At 37.2% G+C, this 16,215-nt stretch overlaps 2 protein-coding genes across 5 annotated transcripts in view; one reads left to right on the top strand and one right to left on the bottom strand.

Moving 5' to 3' along the window:
- The window catches only part of CMSS1 (cms1 ribosomal small subunit homolog), a 382,810-nt gene that overhangs the window by 173,350 nt on the left and 193,245 nt on the right, over positions 1 to 16,215 (top strand). The window lies entirely within an intron of this gene.
- LOC101284504 (filamin A-interacting protein 1-like) overlaps positions 1 to 16,215 on the bottom strand; it is a 202,414-nt gene that overhangs the window by 63,197 nt on the left and 123,002 nt on the right. The window contains exon 2 of the mRNA XM_033433324.2: positions 631 to 756. The gene's annotated coding sequence lies outside the window, so the exon portion shown is untranslated. The remainder of the gene's footprint in view (positions 1 to 630; positions 757 to 16,215) is intronic.

Below are 16,215 nucleotides of genomic sequence, written 5' to 3'. Positions count from 1 at the left end.
TGTGGACATGGAGGAAATGCAAATATGAAGGGCCGACTATCAGTTAAATGCAAATTTTCGACTATGGGGAGGGTCAGTTCCCCTAACCCCCATGTTGTTCAAGGGTCAACTGTAGATAAATGTAAGGATGCAATTAAGGGGGGAAAGACTAGAGGCAGGAAGATGAGTTAGGAAGCTGCTATAATTATCCATGTGAAGGAATAGGGCTTGGCAATGGTCCTAGCTATGTGACTGAAGAGGAAGGGTGTATTCACAAGATATTTAATGGCAAGAACTGGCAGATTTTGGTGTGTAAGAGAGTATGGGTTGCTGAAATCAGCAACTAAGATCACCATGCAAGAAAAGAAGTTGCTTTGTAAGGAATCCTCTTTTTCTGTATGTTGAGTACGAGATGTCTCTAGAATCCAGGTAGAAATACAGGTCTGGGAGTCAGGAACCAGGTCTCACAGAAGATGCAGATGAAAATATGTTACATCCCCTGATCTCTCTGAGACTCACTTCCAAAATTGCCACTTCCCCCGTCAGTGTCTATCCTGTGGCCACTCCTTGATCTAAGTTAGTACCAGCGTGTGGGGACAGGAACCTGAGTAGGCTGTAGCTTTGGGCTAGGTGCCTTCACCAGCGCCTTACCTGTGGAATCATTGAAAGGTCTGGGGTAGGGTCTAGGACACCCAGTAACTCTCCAACTGCTGAGAGCAGCCCTCTCCCTGCAGCATCATTCCCGTAAGAGAGGGTAGAGTAGCTTCCTAGTGTCCACTGAAAGAAAAACATACAACATGAAAGTTGTGAGTTTAAGTTTTATTCAGGTTTTTCCTGAGGACTGTAGCCTGAGAAACAGCCTCTCAGATAGCTCTAAGGAACTCCTCCCAAAACGTAGGGGAGGAGACAGTTTACTGCTAATCACAAAGAACAGATATCTGAAGTTAATGATTTTAGTACTTTTCTGTGTACTTTTCTATGGGAAAATGCAAGAATCTTGGGTCATTGAAATTCCCCCTAAGATATGCATCTTAACTATCTAAGGGCCTTTTACCATAGCACAGAATGCCTCAATCTGTTTTTTTCCAACCTGAATTTCCCTCAGGGCGCAGTGGGTTGAGATTCAACCCTTCATAATCTGGATGATGAGCAACACTGTTTCCTTTTTTACACTAGCATGAATGAATGAATGATTGGGGTCACTGAATTTTGGTCATCCTAAAAAGCCACCTGTATACTCTTTTGGTAGGTCTTGTACAAGTTTAATTATGTAGACCTAGTTCCTGGCCTAGGTGTATGTAGACTAGATGGAAACTGTGAATTAGGCATATAACTAGCACACCAACAAGGAATATAGTGGACAAATGGGTAAAATGGTAAAATATAGATAATACAGTCCAGCTAAGCAGTAAGTGAATCAGTGCAAATGTTATTAATGAGAAGGGACCTGGTTCTGACAGGAACAGGATAATATTGCAGAGACATAATAAGCATCAATGAATATGCAAAGCATGGGAAAAGATGTCATTCAGACAAGTCTTTTAATTAGCTTAAAAAATGTGGTAAGGAATAGAAAGACAACCAGTCTTAGCTTTCCCTGAGGTTGAAATAAACTTGACCCAATGGAGTTCCCTAGTCCTGTTCATTTGCTGAGTTGACTTATATTCCAGGGATTTGCGTGTGGAAAACTAATGCCAAGGCAGGATTACCAGACTGTAAATTCATCAAGAAGCCTGATGATACCATAAACTGTGAGAAGCCAATGTCCTGCAGCAGCATCAGAAACCTCCCAGTTTGATTTAGCACTGGTAATCCATTTTATTCCTCTCCATTAGTTATGACAGTAATAACAGATTGGAGACACAACCCCATTTTCTGCCTCTAGTGCTGTCTGCTGCTGGGCACAGCGGCTCCCAGTCATTCTTTCCAGTGTAAATAATGGTTCATGTTTCCAGGGCAGTCGTGAGTCGTTTCTGTGCTAGTGAAATGAGCCCATGTCACCACCCTGTTGGGGAAGATTGAAGGTATGGGTGAAGCCAAGGAAATCCATAAGAAAGCCAGAGGTGCACCCCCTCCCTAAGAGGTATTTTTTGCTCTGGAGGACATTTAGATGTTAATGTTAATTATGTGAATTTTCTTGAGTGTGGGGCAAGAAAATTCTATCACTTGCATCTGTCTGATGCAGGCCTTTTACTTTGGAACTTACTATTTCATGTTAGATGTAAATAAAGAACTCCTTTGTTGTGAGAGGGTATGTTACAAGGCAGTAAACACTTCAGCAAAGAGCATCTTTTGATCTTCATGCCTTTGGCAATAAAAGCTGAGCGCCAGAAACAGGCCAAAGAATTTGGGGCAGAGACCACTAAACGCTTCCCTTTTATCTAGTCACAAAATTAGGTGCAGAACTATAGGAGTAGTGGATGGAATGACAATTATTAAGAAAGTTGAAGGGCAAAACGAGGCCACCCGAAAGATAAAGCTGAAGTTTGGATTTTGAGATCTGTGTTAGGACTCAATGAATTTCATGAGAATTTAGGAGCATTATGTAGACACAGCATAAAGGAGAGAAATAAAAATGTTCTCTCTCTCTCTCTCTTCCTGTGGTCTCTATAGGAATTAGTGGGTGTGTTAATAAATTTTAAATACTCGTTTGAGAATTCCTTTTTAATAAGAGGTCAGTGGGTAGACACTCATTTTTATGTGTGTGCAAAGTTATACATTTCAAAAACTAGTCTGCTTTAATGCCTTAATTCTGCAAATCCCATTTCAATATGCTTACTAATTCAGTCTCCTTCTAAATATTAAACCATAATATATTCATAAAAACAAATCTAAAATATATAAGTACAAATACATATGTAAATTCTTCTTTTTTGTCTTGCTCATTTTGACATTTTAAATTGTATTGCCAGATCTTGGTAGACATCTAATATCTGCTTTATTATATGGGACTTATCAGAATCTCCTCTCAGGCCTTATAGAATTCATACTCGCATCCTGTAGGTAACTAATAGACTGAAAAGCAAAACCCCACCATGGTAAGGGAGATAATGAACACACTACACACTTGATGAGAGATGAATGGACTTATACTTAAACCTCTTTTTAAATATACATCTTTCCCAGTTTTGGTAGCAGTGACGGAGACAGAGATTTGGGATGCAGGTATCCTGTCCGATGTTCAATACCTCTTTTCTTAGGCCTGGTTTTGTGGTCTGGGGTGGAGGTAGGGAGCAGATTAGCTCAAAGTTTAGCTCTCCTTGACTGATGATGTATAATTGTTAAATAACTTTTAAGAGATCCTGCATAGTTAGTTTCTCATTTTATTTTATCCCACAGTTTCTTGTAGTCTACATATAGTTCCAATAGCTGGCTGAATTGCTCTGTGACAAAAGGAATCTGAAAACGTACTATATTCCTCCCAAGCTTTAAGACCAAGAAGGTTCTGTGAATATTTTTCAGAGACAGATTGGGGGACTGTGCTCCATCTTAATGACCTTTTAATTTGAAAGTTAAACTCAGTCCTTCTAATTGCTTGTAGGTATTGGACAATATGAATATTTCCATTGGATAATATGGAGAGGACAATTTATCACTGAAGGACTTGTCGTTTTTATCTTAGCTGAATCAGGTGCCAGTATATACAGTTTGCACTTTCAAGCGCAGGTTGATTTATTATGCTGTGGACCTGCAGTTTTTAGAGGGCTTTATTAAACTGAATATTTTTGGTAACTTTAGTAAAGTCCATTTTTTTACCTTGTTGACTTTAAAGTTATCAGTGTCAGGTCAAACAAGTTAGAAACAAGAATAAAACCCCAAATTTGGAGGAAAGAGCCTATTATTTTATGACATATAATAAAAATTCATTCAATTTTATTCAACAAAAGATCACAGTTTAGCCCCTCAGGAAGCAAGACAAAGTAATGAGCGCATGAAGTGAGCTTCAAGGAAATGGACAATGAACATTTCAGTGTTGTCTTTCCCACTTCTGGGTATGGGCTCTGGTGCCTGCCACACCTGGGTGGATTTAGCACTGCCACTTCCTAACCCTGTAACATGGACGTGTTGTTGGACTTTTTTGAATTTGCAAAACCAGAAAATGGTAGCACACTCACAGCTTTGTTAAGATGAGTTCATGAGATAAGAACAGCAATCAGTAACTACAATTAATATTATTGAGTGTCTGCTAATACTCCCAAGGACTGTGCTGGACATCTAAGATGAAGCCAGTGAAGCCCCTTTCACATAGCAGGGATTCAACTTCTACCTACTTCTGCTCTTCCCCACCCCAAGTTTACCAGATTCCTTAGGCAAAAGGGATTTTGCTTATTTGTTCATGTATTCTCCCTTCATTTGCACATCTATTCAACAAATACATAATGAATTCCATCTAGTTCCAGGAACTATTCTAAGTGCTGGAGATACAGCAATGAGTGACCAAGAGAAACAAAGTCCCTACTGTTGTACATTCTAGCACAGGAGACTGCCAATGAACAGGCAAATATATTTAAAATGTTATATGTCATGTAGTAATAAGCGCTATGAAAAAAAAAAATAGAGTAAGCAGATAGAAAGTGATTGCAATACCAGGAGGCATGGAGGAGGAAGAAAGTTCTATTTTGAATAGTATAATCTAGGGAAAGAGACATTTCAGCAATCTTGAGTATCAGAGTCATTCCAAAAGTAACATTCTTGCTCAGATGTGGAAGTCAAATATGCAGTGAGTTGTAGAAAGAAAGGTTAGAAAAATCAACAGCATACATTAGTGCATATTTTCTTTGGGCTGGTATGCAAAAAGTAATACAGTGTCTCTTTTAATAAGTATAAAGTACTTAGAAAGTAGAACATAGTGAGGCTATATAAGTTTGTGCTGTTGTTAGTCTGTTTGAGGAGAGTAAAAAGATACTGTGACCTACTCATTTCTGCTTATAACTAAACAACAATCATACAGAAATCATATATATAGAATAGAATTAGATGGTAATGTGGTGTTGTCTGTTTATTGGATGTTTTAGGTAAATTATTAAGCCATGTCCAAGACAAATATATAGACACCATGAACTTGGGAAAAGTAACTCCTCAAGGGAACTGCAGCCAGATTACTAGTAGGACCCTTGCTGGACCTAAGCTTGCCTCCGAGAACAGTCTTAGCCCAGTGATTTTCTTTCAGCACTTTAAAGATGTCACTTGATTGTCTTCTGGCTTGCATAGTTTGTGACAAGAAGTTTGGTGCAATCCTTATGTTTGTTCCTCTCCATATATAGTCTTTTCTTTTTCTGGCTGCCTTCAAGATCTCTTCTTTATTTTTAATTTTCAGTAGTTTGAATATATGATTTTGTAATTGTTGTTGTTTATCCTACTCAGGGTTCTCTGGCTTTCTTGGACCTGTTGTTTTATGCCTTTAATTATTTGGAGGAAAAATCTGACCATTTTCTTCTGTCTTCTCTCCTGTTCAGAAATTTTCTCTGGTTTCCCACCCTTCCCCCATCTTTCTCATGAGCACCTGGTGGAGAGTGTGTTTGAACGCCCTTGTGATTGCAGCTCCCAAGAGTCCTGTACTCTCACTCTAGCCTATACTTGTCCTTTAGCAATTTCTTAAATATTTAGCTGACTTCTTAACTGCTTATAGTGCCTGGTGGGTGTCTCTTGCTCTGTGTTCTGCCACAAGTGAGCCAGTCTACAGGTTCCAAATTGCCTTGGAAGAACCTGTCCCTTCTTGGATTTCAGGCTGGCTGTTTACCCTGTTACCTGAGCTCTCTGGACTCAAGTAAAGTTATGTTTTTATGTTTTATTCTACTTTTTCTTCTTTTTAGGGTGAGTGTGATGTTTTTCAGCTGTCTGTATGCTAGGTGGAATTAGAATCCTAGTCCAGTGGTTTTTAAATTATTCTACAGATATGCTTCCGGAGTTCCACAAACATGTGATTGAAATTTTATTTTATAAATATTTTAACTGTCTAAAAATTGTAATAAAATAAATTACACTAAAATGTCTTATATACCAAAGTCACATTGGAGAACTATCAACTTAAATAACTATGTTGCTCTGTTAACTTTTTTTTTTTTCAGACCTCATGAAATCTTCTGCCACCACTTCACACTATCTTTGAACGTCTGGTACCCATGGCATTGATTAGGGAGGGTGTGGCTTTGCATATCCAAATTCAGCCCTGTTCCTGTCTACACATGTAAAATTGCAAAGGCAGGGCTAACTATTGCAGGCACATATACACAGTAGTCAGTTAAATGCCAGGCAGTGTCAATGACACCTGTGTTCACTGTACACCAGTTAGTTATGCAGGAACAAGTGAATGGCTAGCATGATGCATCATGACTTTATGTTATTAGCCCATATTGTTCTTTTCTTGATTTATTATAAGGAGTGTAAGCAGTTTAAATATTTCTAATAATTCTACTTGGAAAAAAATTCTTGTTATTCCTGTTTCAAGCCTTTGGATCAATTTCATTGAAGGATTAAAAAAAAAAAACTTTGAAACTACTTAAATCAAACTTTTCTTGACACTGTGCAACAAAAATGAAATACAGAAATAAGTAAGATGGAGGTTTAGGATAATTGAAGTATGTAACTATCATCTTACAAATTATAAATTTTTATACCAAAACAGCCTCATTGTGAACACAATTAACTTAAAACTACATCATACATTTAAATGTATGAGATAATTTTTTAAGTCAGAACTGCTTTTGTCTGTTTATTTATTGGAGTTCTGCATAATATTTGGTTTTCAAGAAATAATTCCACTGCCAAAATATGCCTGCCCCCAAAAATAAATTTAATTTCCACTGATTTTAATGGAAAGAATAATAATATTTATTAGCAAACCCTTAAATAGAACTTACAATGAGTCACATAATTTTCTAAGCATTTTACATATATATTATTTAATTTAATCCTTATATTAATCCTATGAAGTAGGTACTGTTATCACCCCTATTAATCAGATGAGGGAAACAGACACATGGTATATGTGAGATAACACAGTTAATAAAAGCAAACCCAGGATTCAAACCTAGGCAGACTAGTTCCAGCGTTCCAGTGTGGGATTCAAACCTTGAACCATGAACTGTACTGGTAGTTAGAATGTTAGAGTGGAAGTCTGAAGTCATTGTGAAATTTTATTTCTTTTCCTATAAGATGTATGTCTCTCTGTGTGTGTCTCTCGATTGCTCTCTTTTTTTCTAGCTATACTTCCATTTTTCCACTTGTAGATTAAGTGATAATTGTGTTTATTACCCTTTAGGATGCAATGAGACTTAATACATTAAATATTTTTAAAAGTGCTTTAGGGGTTGGAAAGTAAAGGCCAAACGCCTGTAACATAATTGTCGGGAGCAGGGTTGTTTTGGTCCGTTCCTTTTTTTTTTTTCTGAGTAAATTTAAGATATTTTATGTATCAACAATCTGATTCATTTCACTACCTCCACTTGCTACTGTGGACATTTCCATTCATTCTTCATTGAACATATTCTCACTGAACACTCACTAGTTGCCAGAGGCACTGAGCAGCAAGGCCTGGAAAATTAAGTAGCTTAAGACATGTTCCCTTACTAGTAGGCATTCCCTGCCCAGGTCACAGGTCTTGGTGCTCACGGTTGAGGCATTGGGTGTGCTTATTAAGTGATAGTCAAAATCTTTGCTGTAGAAGAAAAGTCCCTAAGGAATAGTATTTAATTTGAAGGGTTATAGTTTTGGGGTTGGGCTTTTTAAAATGGAAAAATAATATTTCCAGGATGAAGAAATTAAGGAAAGTGCTTTTTTTTAAAGTAAATTAGCATTTCAGTAAAGCCAAGTCATTGAGAATCATATTAAATTAAACTGTGGATGACTGGGACTTGAAAGGACTTTAAAATTATTTGCTTTTGAAATATGCGTATCGGTTTTATTTTTGCTAAACATGGTAGAATGGAAAGGAGAGGAAGCCACATTGCATCTCATGATGTCAGGTGTTCCTTTGTAGCTCTAGACATCTTCATTCTGAACGTCAACTGGTGGTTTATCCTTGATATAAAACATCACAAAGTAGTCAAAATGAACACTTTCATAGGAAGCTATATTTTGCATAAAGCACATTTGAAATCTTCCCATTTTAGGAGACTGGACTTGTAAGCTTAAAGTTCATAAGGTTTAGATGGTAATAATAAAAATAAATATATACTTAGAAAAATCATTTCTTTCAAAAGATTGGCCCTTATTATTTGGTATATACAGCATAAATTAAAGACACTCTGCACATTTTTGAGAAACTTCATTCATAATTTGACAATTTTTTTCTGCTGTAAAACATGCCTCTTTGTTGGCTAACATTTTCCATAGGAAAATTTTGCTGAAATTTTTTCCCAAATAATGATAAAGAAGCCTAGCTACATTGTGAAACCTTGTTAAATGAATGAAAAAATTGAGTATTTTTATGATAGTGTGATTTGTTACTGTAGAGCAGTTCAGAATTACTTGTGCTAAATACTAAAACCTCAGTTAGTTTTAGATAAGAGCAGTGTATATAGCATCTGTTACTTCTAGTGGGCTTCTCCTGAAAGTCATTTCTAATTAAATGTCTGGCTTACGAGCGCTAATGAAAGTTATCTTGATGAGGTTTCATATGAGGTAGGGACCAACAGAAGTTGCCACGATGATGATGACCTGAATCCAGGGAAGCCAGAGATTGGACCTCTTGAGTTGAGATGAAATGTTTACCAGAAGCTCCACACCAACCAACCCCAGTCAACAAATGTCAAGAGAGGTAGTTAAATGTTGAGATTTGCTGCTGTTTCTTGTTTTCTGGATAGAGAGAACAGCATGGGCACTGGCATGGAGGGATGAAGCAACCTGGCATGAACTGTACACGGTTTCATAATAAGGAGCATAGGGCTAGAGGAGCAGTAGGCAGCATAGCATGGAAAGAAGGTATGTCACACAATGCAGCTGACCATCCCAGAGACAATGGGAAGCCAGGGAAGAGATTTAAACCAGAAAATAACATTAATGGCTTCACATTTTAGAAAAGTCATTCTAGCATCTAAGTGGAGGACAACTTAGAGGGTAGAGAGATCCAAGGCAGGGGAAGCAAATTAAAGGTATATTCCAGTGGCTCAGCATGATATGATGAGAGCCTATAGGCAGTAGAAGTGGAGTCAGAGAGGACGTAGATGGATCAAATATGAGAGATGCTAAGTAAGATAGTAAATATACCTAAATAATTTGTTTTCATGGAATTTTGCCTTTAAAAGGAATAAAATTCATTTTTGGTGTTTCCATGAAATACATTTCAACAACAAAAAAAAATAGTTGATTTTAGCATAGAGGCCCTAAAATGTATGTCACAAATGGTATAGTTTAACTAAGCTCATTTAACTTCCAAATTTTATCAGAAAAATAATAGAATGAAATCTTTTGAATGGAGCATGAGACTGCTGAGATCAGAACTGTTGGGTGGGTTTCTTTATGGAACAGTTAACTTACTTTGTTTGATGGCCTAATCCTAGCCAGTCGTTTACAAATGTGGATGGAATAAGAGGAATCCATTACCATTGCTAGAAAGCCAGTTCAGAGCACATAATATGCTTATATACATTATTAACCTAAAAGAAAAAAATGCAAGAAAAATGGAAATAGGCCAAATTTTCCACGTGCAAACTATGTCAGCTGGTCCTCTTTAAAATATTCCATTTTGAAGCCACTCATAATTCCACCTGCAGCCATCCTTTACATAAAATAAGAAATAGACATTTCAAAAGAAAACACATTTTTAGGCCATACCTCTGGAAAATATTAGAAATAAATTCTTAATAGTAAAGCATTTAGAATTTGCATACTCAGAATAAAATTTAAATTTGAAATTCTCTCTTCAGTAATTCCCTCTACCAACCAAATTCATCAGAATGGAAAGATGCTAAAGATGTTATATCATGTTCACTTTTCTAATAGGATAATTTCTTTGTGGGAACTAAAGTTCAAGGTGATGAGCCAGCATTAGAGTCTAGATGTTCATAAGTAGAAATGGTTTATTTTTCTCTCCCTGTTTTTTGTTTTGTTTTGTTTGTTAGTTCAATCTCATGAGAAACAAGAGGAAATTCTTCCGGAAATTCCACTTGAAGATGGTAATGTTTTAAAAAGGGAAAGATTAAGTCTGTCATTGTGTGTGTTAAAACATCACCTATATACATCAATACAAAACTCATTAATTAAAATATTGTTAGCTTTTTATTCTTGCAGCCAACATTTATGGAATAATGATGATATCCATAGCACTGGTCTAGTGCTATGGGGACATAAAGGTGAATGGGACATGGTTCATGCCAGCCCTGAAAGAGGGTACAATTTAGTTGGGAGACAGGCTCACAGATAGCTATTATATAAGGTTGAATTTGTCTAGAGGCTGAAAAAAAAAGAAATACAGAGTACTATAAATGGTGAAATAGTTAACTCATTTGTGGTTGAGGGAAACCAGAACATTATCTTGAAGAACTTGGCATTGAAGTTGAACCTGAAGGGATGGAGGGATGGGAAGGAAGTAGCAGCATTGGAGGAAAGGGAATTCTGAGCAAAGATTACTTAGAAATTGGAAAGCAGAGAATATGTCTTAGAAATGACGAGAAGCCTACTTCAGATGAAGCAGTAAGGATAATAAAGTGAGACTTACAGTACCTTATAGCTGTCTTTGGAAACCTTTGGAATTTAGTGGACACTCAGAGCAAGTTTAACTAAAAGGTTAAGAGTCTAGGAGCTAGAGACAAATTGCCTGAGTTTGAGACCTGGGTCTACTAAATATTAGCTGTGTGACTTTGGACAAGTTACTTAACCTCTCTGTGTCTCAGCTTGCTCATCCATGATAAGAGATGAAATTCTTACATCAGATATTTTGAAATTCAGAATTTTTCAGAAAGATTATATTGTATAGTAATTAGATGTGTTAGATAACTTCCCCAACAAGGTCTCAGGCAGTGCCTCACCAACACATTTGTGTTTTCACAGCAGTCAGTATGGGAGTTTATAAGTGGAATAAAAATGATACATAGCCTTATATGCATTCAATTCAGGTTTTATCCAAATGAATTTGTTACAAACTAAGGAAAAGCTACTGGCTTTCAGTGCTTTTTAGATCTCAAAATTATGGATAAGGGGTTGGGGGCCTGTAGCAGTACCATTCTCTTAAGATTGTTGTAAGACTCAAATAAGACAATGTATTTGTAGGGCTTGGCACCCTACCTGGTACTTGGTAAGTGATCATTGTTACTCTTTCTGCATTACTAGTTACAAGTGACATGGGAGAGTAAGTGACATTTCCAAGGTCTCTAGCTAGGCTAGAGTCAGGCAGCTGAAAGCATTTGACACTGGTGAAGTACATACTATGTTTGCTGGACAGTTGCAACCCTTCCAGCCAAATGAAGCATAATGAAGGCATGAACTTTGGAGAATAGTGAGACCAAAAAGATAGTGGGCTTGCTAAGGAGGTATAAGGGTGAGGGAGGAGGCAGAAGGGACCCCCAGGTTTGGGAAACAATTGACCTCTCGTGTTTGCATGGGTACCATGTCGGAGCGCTGTCTCGTGCATTTCTTTGGTGAGCCTCACAAGCACACTGTGCTGATGTGTGGTGCTTGTAGTTTTTTGACACCTGACCCTAGTCCTTTCACACCTCCTTACGTTTAACCACGCTGCCTCTGCTGCCCCAACACTAACTCTGCCCCTACCCTCCTGGCCTACTCCTACTTAATCCTTAGGACTAAGCTTGAATGTTACCTCTTCAGTGAAGCCTTCCTTAAATGATTTAGGAATAGTCAAACCCTCCTTCCTCCATCCAGACTTCTGTGGTACCCTTACCTGTCACAGCATTTGGCATGTTGCCTTAGCTCCTCGTCTGTGTGTTCTGTCTCCCCAGTCATTCCCAGTAGTAATCCCAGCACCCTCAATAATACATAACTGTCATTTAAAACAGATTTAATGAATGTTTGAATCCCTACTTTCCAAGTGGAAAAGTCAGAATATTTCAATAACTTGTCCAACATTGTGCAGTTTGGTTGGAATTGGGGTTTAAACCAGGTATGCCTGATTCTAAAGTCCATGTTATTTTCTCATCTTCACCTAAAGGAGGAAAAAATGTGTACAGATGTTTATTTATGCATGTGCAGGTGTAAATACTAGTGAAGGTACATGAGAGGATATTACAAAGCCAAGTATAATGTTTTTCGCATTGTACTTTCTGGACAAATACAATATGCCCTTTTAGTCATTTGTAAATAAACATAAATAGAAGTTTATGCTTTGCAATAGTTGTTTTGTTTTTCTTTCTTTTTTTTTGTTTTTTTTTTTTTTGGCCTCTCCACATGGCTTGCAGGATCTTAGTTCCGCGACCAGGGATTGAACCCGTGCCCCCTGCAGTGGAAGCAGGAGTTTTAACCACTGGACCACCAGGGAAGTCCCTGCATTAGTTGTTAAATAATCCTGTTTCTGTAAATCTAATATGATCATTAGTTTAAAACAACATAAAGAAATGGAAAGAAATTGGTAAAAACCACCCAAGATCCACTACCCAGAAATAACCTCCTATAAGATGTTAATGAGCTTCATTCTAGATGGTTCTCCATGCATAAAGACCTATGTTCATAATTTACAGAAGTTGGATATTATGGTATTTCTAGAAATAAAATAGGGAGATTTTTACCTTCAATACATTTTTATTGGAATCCTGTTCTCTTAACAAAACCTCAGACATGCCATGTGTATTCCCACCTCTGGACCAATTGCTCCCCACTCTGTAGAATGCTGTCCCCCAGTACCACTCAACTAATGTTCTAGACTCCTTCCAGCTTTGCTCAGAGCTGGGCTTTTTGGTGAGGTCTACCTGATCAATCCACCCGTACACTTTCAGTCCTTTCTTAGACTGCTCTTCTCTTCCTTTTTTTCCCACAACACTTACTACCTTCTTACATACAATATTATCTGCTTGCTTATTATATTATTGTCTGTTTCTCCCACTAGAATATCACCTCCATAGAGGTGGAGGTTTTATCTCTTTTGTTCAGTGACCTATCCCTTATGTCTCTTGTACATGTTGTTCATGATGTACAAAGATGTACATGAAACACCTAGAGTAGTGCCCAATACATAGGCATTCAAATAGATCCTTGTTGAAAGAATGAAAATGTTACAAGAACAAAGAGTTCTGAATATAGCTTTGTAGTTGGTTAATCAAGGCTCTCTCATCTCCTTGTTTAGTAAATTTATGTGAGCTAATAAATTCTTTAGAGAGCTCAGTAAGTAGAGCTGCAAATACCTTCAAGTTTTACTGAAAAGGCAACTGAATAGCCCTGGCTATTCCTGTATGTTTCTGAATCTGCTACTATTAGGAGATTGCTACATAGAAACTAAAGAGTTTGCCTGAGAATATATGAAATATATTTCATATCTGAACATATCCTGCACTAAAATGCCTCATAGATAATCGAGGCTTTTGTTCTGTGGACATTTCATCCTTTCTAGAATCCAGAACACTTTATCAGAATTCAGAGATGAGTGCTCAGGCCAGTGGTGTTTAAGAGCAATTCATTCTCCATGTTTTATTCTAGTACTAATTGATAATATTTGTCAATTGGAAAGTTGGGAAGTTTCTATTCCTATGAAAACATGTAGAAATTTGGGGTAGTACCCCATAGAAGTATTTTGATATATGTACTTTAGTATATGTTCTTTGTTTTTTGGGGTTTTTTTAATTTATTTATTGGCTGCATTGGGTCTTCGTTGATGCGCGTGGGCTTTCTCTAGTTGCGGTGGGTGGGGGCTACACTTCGTTGAGGTGCGTGGGCTTCTCATTGCGGTGGCTTCTCTTGTTGCGGAGCACAGGCTCTAGGTGTGCGGGCTTCAGTAGTTGTGGATTGCGGGCTTAGTTGCTCCGTGGCATGTGGGATCCTCCCGGACAAGAGATTGAACCCATGTCCCCTGCACTAGCAGACAGATTCTTAACCACTGCGCCACCAGGGAAGTCCCTAGTATATGTTCTTAATGATACTATATATAAGTACAAATACTACCTTTTCTTTGTTGTACCATCTTTTTTCTTATGCCAGCCATGCTTATTATACATTATTATGCATCTACCAATTTATTCTGAAGCCTTATGTTTACGAGTGAGTGCACATTGTTGTTCAGGTGATTTTTAGAACTATTTTTGAACCATTAAATTGTTTAAGCATGGAACTATCCAGACCACCATTCGTTTGTATGACTCTGTTAATGCCTTATGTAGTATTTCAGAGAAAGTTCCTTCCTCGTTTTTCAAAAATGTGCTTATAAAATTTGTGATGACAATTGAACAGCCCAGCCCTATGAAATGGTAATTTATGCAGCAATAAAAAATAAATAAATCCATGTAATGTTGGCTTGCAGCTGAAGGCAGCTGTGTTAAGCATGTTTTTTAGTCTCTTACATCAAAGTAATACATGCAGTGCCATATGAGAATGTGTAGGGCGGACGTCTTTGAAGTACCCCCATATTAGCTGAGCTTTTGTACCCACTCTACAAATATGAGGGAATTCATTGTTCTATGTCCATGAGGAATGATAAACACAATAATGAACTTATCAAAAATGCCTTTCAGATGGTTCAAAACCTTTTTACAGCAATTATCTCACTTGCCTTTAGAGCCTTTTGAAAATAATTTCTCAAGGACATTTTTCTGTAACTTCTCTGAATTATTGAAGTAGCCAAGAAAGATTTCTCTAAGTATTGATGTAGAGAAATTAAGCATCCCGTTGTTCACCTAGAATCTCCATTCCCAACTGTTCAAACCAGTATGCTATATGACTCTACAGTAGTTACTGAGAAAAGTAAAATCAGAGGATAAAAGTAAAGGAGAATAGGCCATCTGATGGAATAATTTCAGAATGTAGAACAACTTGCCAAAAGAAGTAAGAACGTGGATTTTGTCTGAAGAGACTGAACGAAGGCCAAGAGGAGAAAAATCCTATACTACATGATATACATCAATTACCTAATAGATTTTCTTTTATTGTTTTGTTTTCTGTGATATGTTAATCAGAATGAAAAAGGGATGTGTGTGTGTGTGTGTGTGTGTGTGTGTGTGTGTGTTCAGGTATAAAGCACAGGGTAACATAAAACTGAGTTCTACCAAATGTTCAGGTATGGTATGATTGATCCATATTTCTGGAAGTACATCATATATTGGCTTAAGCAGATTTTTTTTTTTTTTTAGTGAAATTGGAATGTGATTGTTTGGGAGCCAAAAATGTATTCTTTGAGTGCAATTTTACTAGTAGCAATTTATTTATTTATTATGTAGGATGTCTTGTCAAACCAAATTAAAGGTTATATTTTGTCTTCTCCATGAGTAATCTAGAGCCAAGAATGAAAACCACATAATATATTTTTAGGATTAAACCATTTATTACTGATAGATAATGGCAGAGCAGAAACAGAAGGCACCAGTTAGTCTGCATTAGCTCATAAGCCCTGGATAACTTTTTTGTGAACTCTAAAGGTTTGTGAAATTCTATCACTTGCATTAACTGTCTTATACATTTCTGATGTGGTCAATTGTCCTCTATCCCTGGTCACTGCAAGGGGCTTCTACTCTCAGGATCTTTGCCAAGAATTTCCCCCTTTGGGTGTCTTTTAGAAAGAATGAGCCTCCTCTCTGGCCAACCACTTTAACCACTATGGAGGAGGGATCTCTGTGTAGAAAGGAAAGACTCCTGTAGTCGTAACAGAAAAACCTATTTTTTTTTTACTCAGAATCCTGCCTGATTGAGAAGCTAAGTTAAAATCATATATACAGCTATTTATTGAGGACATTCTGTGTTGCCAAACACCAAGGCCCAGTGTACAGAATAAAAACTGAAATAGTCCCTTAATTCAATGTGCATATGAAATAATGCATTTGGATCTGGGTGCCATATTTTAAAAGGTATATTAACAAACAAATGACCACAATGATAAGGAATTTGTGCAACAGGGACTCCAGAGCTAAATAAACTGAGGAGTTTGATCATGGAAGAAAAACTTTAGTGGGAACAAGATAAATCTTGTTAAATATAAATATTTAAAGGGTTTGCCACAAGGAAGGTATAGGGAGTGGGAGTGTAGGATAGGTAGTTAGAAATAGCATATTGAAAACATGGTCTTTTTCTTTATAAAACATGGACTACCAGAATTAAAGCTCAGCAAGACTTGGGTTAATTGGAGTACTGAGCAAATGGAGTGAAAAA

This window comes from Orcinus orca, chromosome 5, assembly GCF_937001465.1.
Source record: "Orcinus orca chromosome 5, mOrcOrc1.1, whole genome shotgun sequence".
Classification (NCBI taxonomy): Eukaryota; Metazoa; Chordata; class Mammalia; order Artiodactyla; family Delphinidae; genus Orcinus; species Orcinus orca.
The sequence above is the reverse complement of the archived record's forward strand: the minus strand, read 5'-3'. Positions and strand labels throughout refer to the sequence as shown.